Genomic DNA, 15,946 nt, shown 5'->3' with positions numbered 1-15,946 from the left:
GTAATATCACAGCTCTTTTATCTTTCTATTGTTTTATAGCACAAAACATAGAAGAAAGAACTTTGAAGTGTCACAAAACCCTTTGAAGTGTCACAAGCTCTTTTCAGGTTTTTTTCTTTTTCTTTCTTTCTTTTTTTTTTGACTTTTAACAGTATCATGAAAACCCAAGTCTGCTATTTTTTCTTTTTGGTTTCACCATGTTTGTCTTTCATATCTTTTACTAATTTCAATCATCGATGACAATCTTACAAAATTTATTTCCAACATCAAAATACGCATGTGCGTGTTAACATTTTTATATCAGAAATAAGAGAAAACTTACACTTCTCTCCTTTAGTACACTGCTCTTGTGGGAAGAATGTGTGAACCACCAATTTGGAGACTGCATCCTTATTTTCTGAGCAGCAACTATAGGTTTAAATAGAATCCTTAGCTCCTGATGTTCTTTCTTCTTAAAATTTGATGAATATCCTGCAGTAATGTAGTAGAAAAAGCACAGGCTTTGGAGTCATACAGATCTAGGTTTAAATAACAATAATCTGAAGCAAATGACTTCAGCTCTCTGAACCTATTCAGTGAACCTATCAGGTTTGTAGATAGCAATGTGTAGATGCAAGAACCAAATAATGCCACACGAATGGAGTGCCAGCACTATGCCTGCCAAGTAACCTAGGCTTATGCAATTTTGTATTTTATTTTCACTTTATTTCAATCTGTCCAAAGACTTTCTAGACCAAATTTTCGTTAAGTCATAACCTTGATAAACTTCTGTGGTTTATCCAACAATTATGTCAACATTTTGCAACACTTAAACCTAATATTATACAGAAGATACTTTAAAAATATCAATACACCAAAATACTCCTACTGAATACATTATACTAAAAAGGTACACTCCTAAACCTGTGTTCTAAAACCACTAGAAATCATTCCTTTTCTTCTGTGGCAAGGTTGCCAAAATGCTATGTAGTCGTATAAATTTATTTTGGTTCCTTTTCATGTTTTTCTTTTCATTTAATTTTATTTTGAATGTGTAAAATATCCATAATTCTAAAGTCTAAATATGAACAAGTTGTATTTAGAGAAATCTCTCTTCCATTGTTGGCATCTTTCCCTTGCTCTTTCTTTCTGCCTCTAGATTACTCGATATACTGTTCCTCTGGACGAAGAGGGTGACCCAGAAGGAGCATCATCTACCTGGAGACTGTTCCATTGCAAGGATGTACTGAGGTTAATTCCATCAGTTCCCTATTAATGGGCATTTAGTTGTTTCCCATCTTTTGCTAATACAAGTGATGCTGCAACTATAAACAAGTCACTTTACATTTTATTTCAGTGTTTTTAGAACGCATTCCTAAAAGTTAAATGACTGTGCCAAAGGATAAATGACATGTATTTTGTTGGCTAGTTGCCAAATTGCCTCCCATGCAATTTGTGGTAAGGTAGCCATCCCTATCAGCACTGTATCAAAATGCTTATTTTCCCCCAGTCTACAACGTATACTGCATAACTTTTGAATTCTGGTGAGAAATACTTTAGGATAGCTTTAATTCTCTAGTAGTTTTAATTTGTATAACTGGAGCTGGAACATCTTTTATACATCTGTCATCTGCATTTCTTTTTCTTTTTCTTTTTGCTTTTATTTATTTTTGCATTTCTTTCCTATGAGCTCTCTTTTCAGATCTTTGGTTCTTTTGTCTGTTGGGTTGATGGTCTTATTTGCCTGGATTTTCAGTAAGTTGTTTTCATTAAGGAGATTAGCTCTTTATGATAGAAATCCAAATATTTCCCCCTTTTTTGGGTCATTTGTCTTTGCTAATGACATTTTTCATCACATAAGTACTTCTTTGTTGTTAATATAGTGGGATTTATCTGGTTTTTATTTTTTCTGGAATGAGTCATAGTTATAAAACCCTTGGCTTATACTTTCATAGATTTTAACTATGTTGTTCTATGCTGTTTTGCTCTCTCTGTTGTTGTTGAGAAGTCTGTTGCTAACCTCTTCTTTCTGCCTGGAAGCCCAGAGGAATTTTTCTTCATTATGTTAAAAGTCCAACAGTTTTATTAGGACCTGACTTGGCGCTGACCATTCTGGATCAATTTTCCAGTATACAATGAGTTTTTTCTTTGTGTGTGTTGCTGGGTATTGAGCATGCTAGGTAAGCACCCTACCACTAAATTACACCCAAGTCTGAATCTTTTCAGTAGGTACAGTTGAGTTTTATGTCTGTAATGTTTAAGTATTAGCTCTGCTATTTTTTTTTTCTTCTTAGGAAATGACTAATTAGGAAATCTAATTTTACATATATTCTGTAGTCGCCTTCTAGATGCTGGGAGACAGCTCAGTGGTACAGCACTTGCTGAGCACACACAGTGTCCTTGGTTCAATCCCCAGCACCATATACGCACACTTTGTTTCTTTTTACCTTTCTTCATTTAATTTTCATTCTCATGGCTATCTTCATGCCTAGCCTCAGTGCCCCTAATTCAATCATTTTCCTCTCTTAAGTATCTTGGAATTTAGATTCATTTTTAAAGAGTGCCTTTTCTTTAGGCTTCGTTTTATTTCCCAAGTATAGTAATTTCACCTTTCACATCTTTCTCTCTTGTCCATTTGTTTCAGGGTTTTGAATTTGAATTTGAAGCTTTTATCTCTGCAAATGCTTGCGTTTAACTCAAGTAGGGGCCTTGTGCTGCAGTTTTCCTGAACTCCATACTTGAATGTTTTGGGGAGCATTTTCATCAACTGAAATGTTTTGACTCTCATTTTGTTTTCTACTTAAAGTAGCTTTATATGGATGTTGTCTGCCATCTTCTGTTCATTTTGAGGTGTTTTATTTTTCTTAAACCAGATGGCAATTGTACATACGCAGGAGTGAAGGATTTGGATGATTTGCTGAATTTCTTAGTTCAATAGTACCTAATTAGGGTCTTTTTTTTTTTTTCCCATCAGTGACTGCTTTCTGGATGGGAGAGGGGTTGATCTTTTATTCTATTCTTTTTACCATGATCCTTAATTTCTATTTTTTTTTTTTTTTTAATACCAGGGATTGAACCCAGGGGTGTTTACTGCCCCACATCCCCAGCCCTTTTTATTTTTTAAAATTTTGGTACAGGGTCTTGCTGAGTTGCTGAGGCTGGCTTTGAACTTTGATCCTCCTCCCTCAGCCTCCCAAGCTGCTGGGATTACAGGCATGTGCCACCACGCCCAGCACAATCCTTAATTTCTACTACCTCTTTCTCTTTTCACCAACCCTCAGTTACCTGGAGGCTCAGTGCCCCTCCAAGGTGCCCCTTTTCCAATTTACCCTTTTCCCAGAAGCAGTACTTTCAAGTTCCTTTCCTCCAACAGGCCTCACACCTCTTCTTAGTATTTCCCTATTAGGGTGGAGCTGAAGAGGGAATTACTTTATCTGTGTTCTGCTGGGTCCTGCTTCCCTGTTCTCTTTTCTACAGTCTCCAACTCTATTACCACTTGTGAATGGGTTCCAGAGCTCCTCTGCTGGACTATAGTCTTGACTTCCCCACGTGCCCATGATTCACTTAATGCAAGGTAGCCAGGTGATAATGGTTTGATTTGCATGCTTATAGTCCCGTATTCTCTATAAGAATACCTAGGGAAATTTGGATTTAGGCTGTTGCCATCATAGTACTGAAACCTGGAGTCATCTATATTTACTTTTAAATAATTTTCTAGTTTTAATGCATGTGGTCAGAATTTTGCTTGACAGTTTTCAGGTTTTTTTTGTTTTTGTTTTTTTTTTTTTGGGAGGGGATGCTACCAGGGCTTGAACTCAGGGGCATTAGACCACTGAGCCACATCCCCAGCTCTATTTTGTATTTTTATTCAGACAGGGTCTCCTTGAGTTGCTTAGTGCCTCACTTTTGCTAAAGCTGGTTTTGAACTTGTGATCCTCCTGTCTCAGCCTCCCGAGCCGCTGGGATTACAAGTGTGTGCCACCATGCCCAGCCAGTTTTCAGTTTTGCACTGGTATTTTCTTTGTGGTTAACATATAAAAAAAAGATTTTTGTAAATGTTTCATGTACACTTGAAAATGTATTCCCTATTAGATTTAGAATTTGATGTACATTTGTAAAACCTATGTTATTGATTGTATGACTAATTTTTTGTCCACTTAAACTGCAAGGTGTGTTAAGAGTCCCTAATATTAACATATTGCTATTTCTCCTTATCTCTTATAGTTCTTGACAGTTGGTGTTGTGTCTTGGGTAAACAGACTTACCAAAAGGTAAAGATTTTTAAAATATTTATTGTGAATTGCAGCCTTAAAATTATAAAATGCTCTTTGTTTTCGTGCTTTTTTGGCCTAAATTTTGCCTTGTCTAATACCAAGATGATGAACCTTACCTTTATAAAATGTGTATGTATCTAGCATTTCTTTGCCCTTCCCTTTTGTGATTAACAATACTGTTTAAATTATTCTCAATTTATTATAAATTCCTTCTTTTTATTCATACTTTTAACAGTAACCTTTTGTATACAGCAATCTAAAATCTCTTTTTTCATTAAGGTGAGTCCATTTACATTTGATAGAACTTTAAAAAGAAAACAACCAGTTTCCTCTATATACTCACACTTTAGACACCAAATGTGCAGATTTTACTCTTACATTAAGCAATTCTCCAACTCTCTGGACATCAGTTGGGTGTCCCTACAATTCAATCATAAGACTAACCAGCCAGAGTTAACAGAGACCTCCAAATTTAAGAGCTTAGGTTCACAAGCGTATCTATCACTTCAGACATGCATTGCGGTCACAAATTGTGACCTAACCTTCTGACCTACTAGCTATAAGTCAATTCCTCTTCAGGTTCATAATTTGCTAGAATAGCCCACAGAACTCAAAAACTGTCTTAAGTACTACTACCAGTTTACTATAAAGGATATGACCCAGAAATAGTCAGACATGAGAGATGTATGGGGTAATGGGTGGGGATGGGGGTGCAGAGGGTCCATGCCTTCTCTGGGAGTACCGCTCTCCCCACACTCCCATGCATTCAGCAACCCAGCAACTCCATGAGTTAGGGTTTTAGAGAGGCTGTTATGTAGGTATGCATGATTAAATCACTGACCATGGTGACTGAACTTAATCTCTAGAAGCTCTCCTTTCCCGGTGGTCAAGGCAATGGGGCTGAAAGTTCTTCTGATCCTCTAACCACATGGTTGCTTATTCTAGCAATCAGCTCCTACCCTTCAAATTACCTCATGGGCGTAAACCCAGGTAAGGTTAAGAAGTTCTTCTTATGAGTAGGATATTTCTCCCAGTACTTCAGGAAATTCCAAGGGCTTCAGAAGCCTGTGCCAGGAATCAGGGACAAAGAGCAAATATCTATTTCTTAATAGGTCACCATATCACAAACTGAAATTTTTGGTGTTGTAATAGTCTACGCTGTATGCATTTTGTGCGTGTAAAATACACAGTGTATTACTGTGTGGTCTCTCTATTTTTTAGGAAATATTTCTTTTAGTATTTTAGCAAAGTTTTGTGCATTTTGTTCTTGTGGTTAACTCTATAGAAATATCTTTTTATAATACTTTTCATTCCATCACTTCTTTTAAGATACTGTTAGTTCTCTGATATAAGCAACAACGAAATTAGCTAGTTATTTTCTTTTTTCTTCCTTCTCTCTCAAGATCTCATCTTGATCACTGGGGAGGAGGGGGACTGGGAATTGAACCCAGGGGTTTTACCATGAGCTACATCCCCAGTCCTTTTTAAGACAGGGTGTCACTTAAGTTACTTAGGGCCTGAGGTAGTAAGGCTGGCCCTTGAATTTGCAGTCCTCCTGCTTCAGTCTCTGGAATTGCTGAGATTACACGCATGTGCCACCATGCCTGGCAATCACTGGTATTTTTATCAGTGTTCTATCTTACACATTGGAGTATGTTTAAGCTTCCCCAGTTGGTCTCAAAAGCCATCTTTTTCCTCCCAGCTAATTTTTTCCCCCAATGGCACATTATATTTATACACAGTATTTGGGTTCCTTTGACATAATTATAAATACAGGGAATTTGGCTTCAATCCCTATTCCCTCTCCCCTAGCCTTTTTTTTTTTTTTTTTTTTTTTGGTGTATGGGGGGTTATGTTATTATGTCTATATTGTCAGACTACATAACATTTACATACATATCACCATTATCTCTACCTTTTCATCTTGGTGCTACATACAAAATAGATTCAGTGCTTACCTCTTGACCTTATAGTGAAGATTTATTCAATCACTTTTTGGCTGTCTGAAATTTGTTCTCTATTACATTCTTCGAGGAGGATTCATGGAAATAATATTCCTTGAGTTATTTCATGTTCATAAATGTCTGTCACTGTCCTAAATTCTCAAAATGATGCCTTGGCAAAACATGAATTTTTATAGATGGGCACCACCACACCCAGATTTCCAATGTGATTTTCGTTTCAAGTGATTGGGTCATTTTTTCCACAATTGCAAAAAGTGCCTTTTCTTATTTTTTATTTAATTATTTTTGGTACTAGGGATTGAAGCTAGGGATGCTTTACCACTTGATCATCTTTTTATTTTTTATTTTGAGACAGGGTCTCTTTAACTTGCTGAGGGTTTCAGAGTTGCTGAGGCTGGCCTTGAACTTGAAATCCTCCTGTCTCTGCCTCCTGGAGTCACTGGGGTTACAGGTGTGTGCCACCAAATTCAGCTTTTTTCTTGTTTTAAAAATCTAAGCATTTTACAAGACTACATCTTGATGTTAACCATTCTGGCTTGACTTCCCAGATTCACAGTGTCCCTTTCAATATCTAAATTTAAACCTTTAATGTTGGGTGTTCTTTAAGTTCTACAAGTTCTTTCAATCCATTGCTTTGATTTATATTTTTTATTGTGGTATAATAAACAACAAATTTCACCATTTTAACCATTTTTAAGTTTACCATCCAGTGGCAGCAAATGTATTCAGTATTTTCTAATCATTACCAAAACACGTTGGTTTACATTTGGGGAACAGTAGGGGGCGCTCTTTACCTTTCTTGTTTCCTTCACTTGACTCCTTTTAAGAAAATGTTTGATTTTCTTCACTTTTTTCCTTTCTAGTCTCCATTTCTCAGTTGTGCCTTTTATGATGTATTCATTCTTGTTTTCTAATTTATTTATCATTCAGAAATGTCTTTTCTCCAACATTTCCTGTGTTCGGTCAGCTTTCATTTCATGTTCTTCTATGGCTTAGCCATCGCATTTCTGAGCTCCTTTTATTGCTGATTCATGTGCTTCTTTCAAAAATTTCATCTTTTCTGTAATTTCTCTTAGCTCATACCAAAACATTTATGTTACCATTTTCATCTGCTGTGTGGTCACATTTTTCTGGTATGTTTTCACAATAAAATGTAATGTTTCATAGTTTATTCTTACAGCAATTTAGTACATAGTTATATTCTTTTTCCTCATTAATTCACATTTTCCTGGATTATGAGGAGCTTTCTATGTTACATTTTATGGATGTATGAATGTACCAGAGTTTTAAAAAATTAATTTCCCAGTTGATATCTGAGCTGTTTGAAGTTTTTAATAATTACATATAAAACTTGCTATAAATACTACAAAAATGCCAATATGGGTTTTCATTTCACTTTTCATCAGAGAAGCATACAGGTCATTGGAGAAATGCAAACGAAAAACACAATGAGGCATGTGAGGTGGCACAAATATGTAATTCCAGCACTCCAGATGATGAGGTAAGAGGACCACAAATTCAAGGCCAACTCGGGCAACTTGGTGAAACCCTGTCTTTAAAAAAGGCTGGAAATAGCTCAGTGCACTGGGGGTTGAATATCCAGTACTATAACAAATAAATTAAATTAAGCTATAATGTGATACCACTCCACATCCCATACGATGGTTAAATTCAAAATAAAAACCAGTAATGTGAAGTACTGGCAAGGATGAGAAGCTACTGGAGCTCTCATATCTTGCTGGTAAATTTCAGTCTAGGAATGGAATTGCTACGTTATAAAGGTATGATTAATTTTATAAGAAACAGTCAACTGCTTTCCAAATGGCCATATTATTTGCATTCCTACCAGCAAGACTCAGATTTCTCCTTGCTTTGCCTTTTTTTCTTTGCCATTCTAAGAGGTTGTATAGTGGTATCTCATTGTGGTATTAATGTACCATTGGGCTATACCCCTTGCCCTTCTGATTTTTTATTTTTAAGACAAGGTCACCATAAGTTTTCAAAGTCTAACCTTGAACTTGTGATCCTGCTGGCTCAGCCTCCTGGAGCAGCTTGGATTATAGGTATGAACCATCATGCCCAGCCTCCCTTGGTATTTATTTTCAGTTTTCCACAAATAAAAAATTATACTGTGATCACAAAGCTTCGATTCCATTTCCATTTCCTATAAAGCTCAAAGAACATACTGCATATTTTTGTTTCTTGATGTATTCTGACAAATTAATTCCTAGGAAAGTGATACAAATTTATATTCCTATAAATAGTGCTCAAGGATTTTTAATCTCCCTATATCATATCAACAGTATATTATAGAAGTTTAAAAAAATTCACTGGTTTAATATTTAATAATTACAAGTTGACTTTTCTTCATGTAAGCCACTTGTTCTTTTATGTCGTTTGTTCCTTTTCTATCAGGGTACTGATGTTTTTATTTCTTAAAGATATACACTTCACATGACAGGCCAATAGGCCTATGTCAGGCCCCCCTACTAAATCTTTTTATTCTATTTGAAAAAAAACTCAAATGAGCAAACATTTAACAAATATCAAGAACAAAATACTTCCTTATGCCCAGGAAGGAGTTTTACCTACCAAGGATTTATGTCTCACAAGACAGATTAATTTTGATTAAATGAAACTTATCTATACTTTAAGGAGGAGGTAGTTGAGTTAAGCATCAATTACTTTCAAAAGAATATAATTCGTGGGCTAGGGATATGGTTGAGGGGTAGAGTGCTTGCCTAGCATGCACAAGGCATTGGGTTTGATCCCTAGCAACACACACACACACACACACATACACACACAAAAAAGAAAAGAAAGAAAAGAGTAATTTTTGGTACTCAGGAACCACTGTTAGAGAGAAATGTGAAGTACCAAGTAGGCCCTATCTGCAGTAATAAAGATCAGACACATAGTATCTGAGGAGCACAGGTTACCCTACCTTACACCACTGTACAACTCTCAAGAACTTGTCAGAGTCATCAAAAGTTCATGATGTCTAACAGAAACTATGAAATTATTACTAGATATTTTCTGTAATAATATAAAACTAACTTTAAAAAATTCAGCTAGGATATAAAGTTCAGCTTCTATTGCCACTTGCAAATACTTATCCTTCACCAGAATATACTCCTTTGGGTTAGGCCTGTGGGGAAGGGCAGGATGTAAAGCAGCCATGTTGGTTCACAGTCTGAGGCCGCATGGGCAGAGCATCGGACAGGAGCAGGGGGCCCCAGACAGCTGTGTGTGGCATAGCCACCTATCAGCTTGTGCTTTTAGACAGAAAAGAGGGTATTGAACCATGGGGTACTTAATCACTGAGCCATCCCCTCAGTCTTTTTATACATTTATTTTGAGACAGGGTCTTGCCAAGTGCTGAGGTTAGTCTTGAAGGTGTGATCCTCCTGCCTCAGTCTTCTGAGCTTCTAGGATTATAGGTGTAGGCCCAGCTAAACTACTCTTCAACATCAAAATGACTTTTTAGTTTATCTATCATAGTAGCCAAATATCTAGTTATTACTTTACTTTTTTTTTATACTGAGGACTGAATACCCAGAGGCACCTGACCATTGAGCTGCATCCCCAGTTCTTCTTATTTATTTTTTTGCGACAGGATTTCGCTAAATTGCTGAGGTTGGCCTCAAAGTCTCTGGGCTCACAGGTGTGTGCCATCTGCCTGGTTTATTATTTGCAGTACTGGGGATTGAACACAGGGCACTCTACCACTGATCAGCTACATTCCCAACCCTTTAATTTTGAGCAAATTACCCTTGATAAATCGCCCAGCCTGGTTATCCTCCTATCTCGGCCTTCCCAGGAGCCAGAATTACAGGTATGCACCACAGTGCTTGCCTCAAACTTGTATCTTCATTAATACAAATTCCAAGCTGAGGAGTGTTGGCTTTGTCAAGAATACAATGGAACATAAAACGTAAAGGCTTAATTAGGGCAATGGCGTAAAAACAGAAAGATGAATAGGAAAGCCATTTTGGATTCTGAAAATATAGTTATCTGGCTGGGCAAAAGAGAGAGGTAAGAATTTGGTTTTAAATTTGAACCACATAGATGATTCCTACACTAATAATCAGGATAGAGAAAATAAGAAGGAAGAGTTGTATACAAATTAAGTAAATCTCTCAAAAGGTCATGAGAAATGTCTTAAGTATTCAAGAGAAAATCTGACATGAACTGGGTCTCATTTGCATTCAAATAATAATTTAAGAATCAGAGATTACAAATGGGAGAAATTATAAGTTTACCTAGAAAAGGATCCCTCTGTCTTAAAAAAAAAAAAAAAAAAAAAAAAGCCAGAGTTGGGATTAGCTCAGTGGATGTAGCTCTTGCCCAGCATGTGGCAGGGCTCTGGATGTGATTCCCAGCACTTAAAAGAAAAAAAAAGTCACATATATAATACTTTAAATTTTTTCCCATTAGGTGAAACAATCTTAATGTTCCACTATTTATCTAAAAGAGTCAGTGATTGATGGAAATCCTCATGATGCAGGCATTCTCTCAGTTTTATCCATTATCAAACTACAGTGGACTTTTGCAATCATTTTGGTTTTTTTAGTCACTTGTTTAATTTGCTCCCAAAATGGATATTGTATTGGTTAAAGAATAGAAAGGTGATGGTGGGATGCACTAATAAGGAAAAGAGAAATATTTCTGTAAATTCATCTAAAAATGTTCCCCCACAGTAACTTTGTGACCAAAATTATTATAATACATAGCAAGGTATCTCTAGTACTTCAAAAATAATTTTAGACAGGTGTAATCCCAGCTACTCAGGAGGTTCAAGGCCAACCTCAATAATTTAGCAAGACTCTTGATATAAAAACAAAAACAACAAAAGGGCTGAGAATGCAGCTCAATGGTGAAGCACCCCTGGGTTCAATCACCAGTATTGAAAAAGATAAATAAATAAAAATAATTTTTAAGGGTTTGTTGTGTAGTATAGTAGTATATACTGTGTGCTCCATTTTGAATACCAATCCCTAACACCAAAATAAATAATTTTTTAAATGATGATTATATGTAATTTGATTTTTCAGTTACTGAATACAATATATTTAAAGTATATATTTGACTTTTTTTTTTGCAGTGCTGGGGATCAAACCTAGAAGGGGGAAGAAAAAACCCTCACGAGAACTGCTTATAATCATCATAAAATCTTAACTCATAAAATAATTTAGATTATTAAAGTGCCAAAGGCAAAACTTCCAAAACAGGTTCTGTGAGCAGTTTACAGACTTTATTATGTTGAATCACATAAATGTTACAATTTATGATCTGTCAAACTACATTACATTCACTTAAAAGTTGTTATAAATTTTTTTTCTCACTAAACAGTGTTTCACTGGATAATGGGAAAAATCTAAATTTGTATATTCAATGGTATTGCACTGGAATATCTACCTTATCAATCCAAGTGAAAACTGATTTACCTAGTCATTTAACATAGTTCATTCAAAATGCCATTTTAAGAAAATTCTAAAGAACTTCAGATTATTATGAAATCCTGAAGACTCCATTCTTCAAAGAAAAATCAGGATACCCAGCTATTTAGAAATTACTTACATATTTAAATTTACACAACATGTGCAATATAGTAAATTTAAAGATGCAGTATTTATTTTGACTTTAGTCACATTACAAAAGAAACTAGAGTGGTTGGTGGTATATCTTAGATGTAGAGAGCATCTGCTTAACATGGACAAGGTCATGGGCCCCATCCCCAGCACCAAAACAAACGATAAAATCTAGAAATGCAATAAATATTCAATAGGAGAGACATAAGGCACTGAGTTTAAGTTTAGCATTCATATATTGAGACTTTGTGTGCTTTCAATAAAACTATGGTAATTAGACCATTCTTGTTTGTAGGCTCATTTTTTTTTAATTAATATATGTTTTAGTTGTAGGGGACACAATACCTTTATTTTATTTTTATGTGGTGCTGAGGTTCCAACCCCAGGCCTCATGCGTGCCAGGCAAGCGCTCTACCACTGGGCCACAACCCCAACCCCTTGTAGTCTCATCTTAATTGTCTAAATTTTTCTATAGTAAGACCTCTTCTCACAGAAAAAAGGATCATAAACTTGTCCTTAATATTAGTGTGAACAAGTGAAAGTTACAAATAAATTTAGTCCAAACAGAAAGTCAAGTTTTCCAGAAAGTTAAAAAATTATTTTTCAGTTAAAAACTGAATATCCATATTTCTCAATCTCTGCACTTTTTATTCAATATATTGTTTAATATCATTAGGCACATAAATAGGTGAATGAGATACCAATGTTTTAGTAAACATTTGCTGACCTCCAACTACATTTTCTTCTTCCTCTTTCTTTTCTTTTCTTTTTTTTTCCCTGCTGGGCAGCCAATCCAAGGCCTTCAGCAATGCTAAGCACGTGGTGGCTGTATCACTGAGCTGCATTCCCAACCTCTCATTGATGTTTCTTACTCATTTTTCTCCTACCTGGTATAACTTATAAAAGTATTTATTAGCCCATTCTGTTCCATCGTCCCAGATGTGGAACAGCTTAAAAAAACAAACAAACAAACAAAAAAACTTAAAATTGCATAACAAATATATCATTTATAACTTTGTAATAACTGCAGAATTGAAAACTTGGGACTCAATGTGTTAACATGCTCTTCAGCCATCAACATAAAATTACTGATACTTGGATTATTGCAACTTAGGTTTTGTAAGGTTCATGAATAAAAAAGTAAACTCAGAAACAAAATTAATTTAAAATGTCAACTACTTTTTTTTTTTCGTTCCTGCAAAATGTCTCCACATGTCCCGTAGACTTGATAGGGTCATCAGTTAACCTTGAATAACTGCACACTGAATTGAGGCAGGTAACTTCCTCCGCTTTCTTTTCATGCATGTCAAACTGCTAAAGTTAATCACCAGAATACTGCTCTTTCCGCTTGGTTCAGAGCCAATATATATATTTTTTTTCTCAAATGAAAGGCCATGTGTGTTTTCTACTTAAAGAAAAAAAAGAAAGAAAACGAGGTCATTCTCCTCTTTTTCCTCCCACCCCGCCAAAACTCAGATGCTTTCCCCTACAAATGCCTCTTCCAGCTCCAAGACTAAGCAACCAAGCAGGGCACAGCAGATGGAAAGATTTGTAACAATAACACATTGAAAGTAGGGGGAAAATTTTTTTGACAAGGCTATTCTTTCAGTTTCCCTGATTCTGCAAAGACTACCACTTTTAGCTTTTAAAAATAAGTGCTGCAGGAATGCTGGCTGCACGCGAATGTATTTTTATTTAAACACAGAACCTGACGTCCCCTAATAAAAAGGATGGCCTCAAATAGCAACTCTTAAGATGAGCAAAGTTCAGCAGCCACTGTGGCAAACGCCAAAAATGAAGAGTTCTCTTTTGAATTTGAGGACAGCTGGTGAGGAGTCTCCCTTCTCTCCCCTTCCATCACCAGCTTTTTTGAGTTTCTGAATCCTGTAGTCCAACAGCCAGCCAGCCTCCTTTACCAATAAAGGGGGTCGATGGTCAGAATCTTTCCGAGACAGACTGCTGAGAAACAGCTCTCGAAAACCAAGGAATCAACGTTGAGGTACGAAACCCCGCTAAACCCAACAATGACCAACAATCCAAAGCTTGGCATCACCACTGCCGCCACCACCCTCACTTTACCCAGCTAGGGCTCTAAGAAACTGTGCTTTCAAGAAAGGTAGAAGGCGCCACCTTTCTTCCTTAGGTCCCTCCTCTTCCCTGTCTCTTCCCCCAGAACTCTTCTACAAGGACAAGCCGCTAAATAACCTTTCAACCACCAAGAAGCCCACTCCTAGCCACACACAAGATGGCAGGCTCACACCTACCCAAGGAAACAGCTGCGCCACCACTCCAGCGATCCCGGCCTTTAGACTAAAGGTAACTCCATTGGCCCATCCAGAAAGCGCGAGACAAGACGAGAGCTCTGGCAGCCAATCAGGAGGCGGCGCGCTCGGGAAGCCGCTGCGGTGCCGGCGGTCTGCGAGCTAACCTGCTGAGGCGTAGACCGGGTGGGAAGTGTGACCAGTGGGCTCTAGGCCAAGCGGTGAGACGTCTTTGACTTCCGACTCCTCCCAGTTAGTGATTGCAGTAGGATGGGTTGGATGTTAGAGGTTGCGCGCTTGCACCTCCCCGGCCGAGGTGAAGTGTAATAAATGGTGAAGTACTTCCTGGCCATAGGGCACCTGAAGTCGTGTAGTCTCCCGGACAAGGAATTGAAGGACCTGACCCGCAGGCGAATCCAGCCTAACCAACAGAGCGGGCGGAGCGCCACCCTCAGGTTTGGCGGGCGGCTTGGAAAACGTCGGTGTAGCGGTGCACGGCCGTGGGTAGCTCCCTGATGGTTCCTCCTGAAAACCTGGAACCCTCCGCCGCGTGAGCAGAGGTTGCACGGCAACCCGTGCCCTACCTTTCCTTTGCACCCACGTGCGTTCCGGGACTGGAGAAGGGATAGCGGTTGCTCTAAGTTGTCAAACCCTATTTCATTCTCTTATGGTGCACAACTTAAGGAGAGGTGATTCCCGGTCAGCTGGGAACCGGAGGATCTAAAAGGGGCCATAAGATATGAACTACAGTATAAAATTCCGAAGCCGAAGTTGAAGGATTAACCACTGACCCATTTCACAGGTAAGATGACACAGCCTTAAATAAGTGAAATCATTTTATCCAAGACCCCGGAGTTGAGATTACAGCCTAAGAGCTCCTGACTTCAGCAGCCATAACCCTATAAATAAAAACAGCACAGAAAAGTATATAATTTGCTGTTCTTTACCATGTGGAAATCTGCAGTGAGTTCTGCATAAATGAAGGAACCCAAGCAAAGAGGGCTAACTTAGAGGCCGAAGAGTGGAGTAATCAAAACATGGGCTCTTGATACCAGGTTGTCTTGTTCCTTAATTTGTGTGCCACTTACAATGTGGCATCCCAAGCTTCTTCATCATTAAAAATTTTTTATAAAGGCTTCCCCACCTGATTGTTACGTAGATTAAGTAAAAGCTCATGAAGTACTTAGAAGCGTGCCGGACCCGTGATTTATACTCAAATGTTCTTTGCCATCATAATTAAATAGGGAACCAAGAGGAAATGGTCACATTGTCTTGTCCTTTTAGAAACGAAAAGGAACTATACATTGAAGCAATGTAGACTGACAATTATTTTTCTCCCAAAAAATGAAAAATTGAGGGAAAAAAACCCCAAATTTTAAAATTTCAGTTACCCTGAAATATTAGCATCCTCTGTCTCTGGAGTATAATTTAGTGAGTGATTTAGATTTTCTTGTTTATGCTTTACTGTGTCTTGCTAACTTCTTTCATTAAGGGTTTTGTAAATTAAGTTATCTTCAAATTTTCAAAAGGTGTGAACTGCATTGGAGAAAGGTTTTTTTAAAGCTCTTACTGAGTCTACTTAAGTGGAAGTGTAAGTTGGTAGGACCTTTCTAGAAGGCAGTGTGGTAATATACTATATATGACTTTAAAATGGATGATTCCTTTCTGAAAATCATGTACTTAAGTACACTTTTCCATTCTCCTTTTACAAAATTGAGCTTTAACAAAGAGCTAGATCCAGAATCCCAGAATGCTGTCACTCCCCTGCCCTTAATGGACACTGACAACTGGCACAGAACCTTCAAATCTTTTTATATATAGTTTAACTTACAAAGTCTCTGAATTTGCATGTATGTATTTTAATGGAAATAGTATCA

General features: G+C 37.3%; 2 protein-coding genes across 3 annotated transcripts in view; one reads left to right on the top strand and one right to left on the bottom strand.

Moving 5' to 3' along the window:
• Positions 1-14,356, bottom strand: part of Cab39l (calcium binding protein 39 like) — a 128,992-nt gene extending 114,636 nt beyond the window's left edge. For both annotated transcript variants that reach the window (XM_047552382.1, XM_047552383.1), the window contains exons 1-2: positions 14,073-14,356; positions 323-471 (exon numbers count right to left, since the gene is read on the bottom strand). The gene's annotated coding sequence lies outside the window, so the exon portion shown is untranslated. The remainder of the gene's footprint in view (positions 1-322; positions 472-14,072) is intronic.
• Setdb2 (SET domain bifurcated histone lysine methyltransferase 2) overlaps positions 14,206-15,946 on the top strand; it is a 43,285-nt gene continuing 41,544 nt past the window's right edge. Inside the window, exon 1 of the mRNA XM_047552379.1 lies at positions 14,206-14,871. The gene's annotated coding sequence lies outside the window, so the exon portion shown is untranslated. The remainder of the gene's footprint in view (positions 14,872-15,946) is intronic.

The sequence above is a fragment of the Sciurus carolinensis genome, chromosome 5 (genome assembly GCF_902686445.1).
Source record: "Sciurus carolinensis chromosome 5, mSciCar1.2, whole genome shotgun sequence".
Lineage (NCBI taxonomy): Eukaryota > Metazoa > Chordata > Mammalia > Rodentia > Sciuridae > Sciurus > Sciurus carolinensis.
Note: the sequence above shows the minus strand (reverse complement) of the source record. Positions and strands in the feature narration are given on the sequence as shown.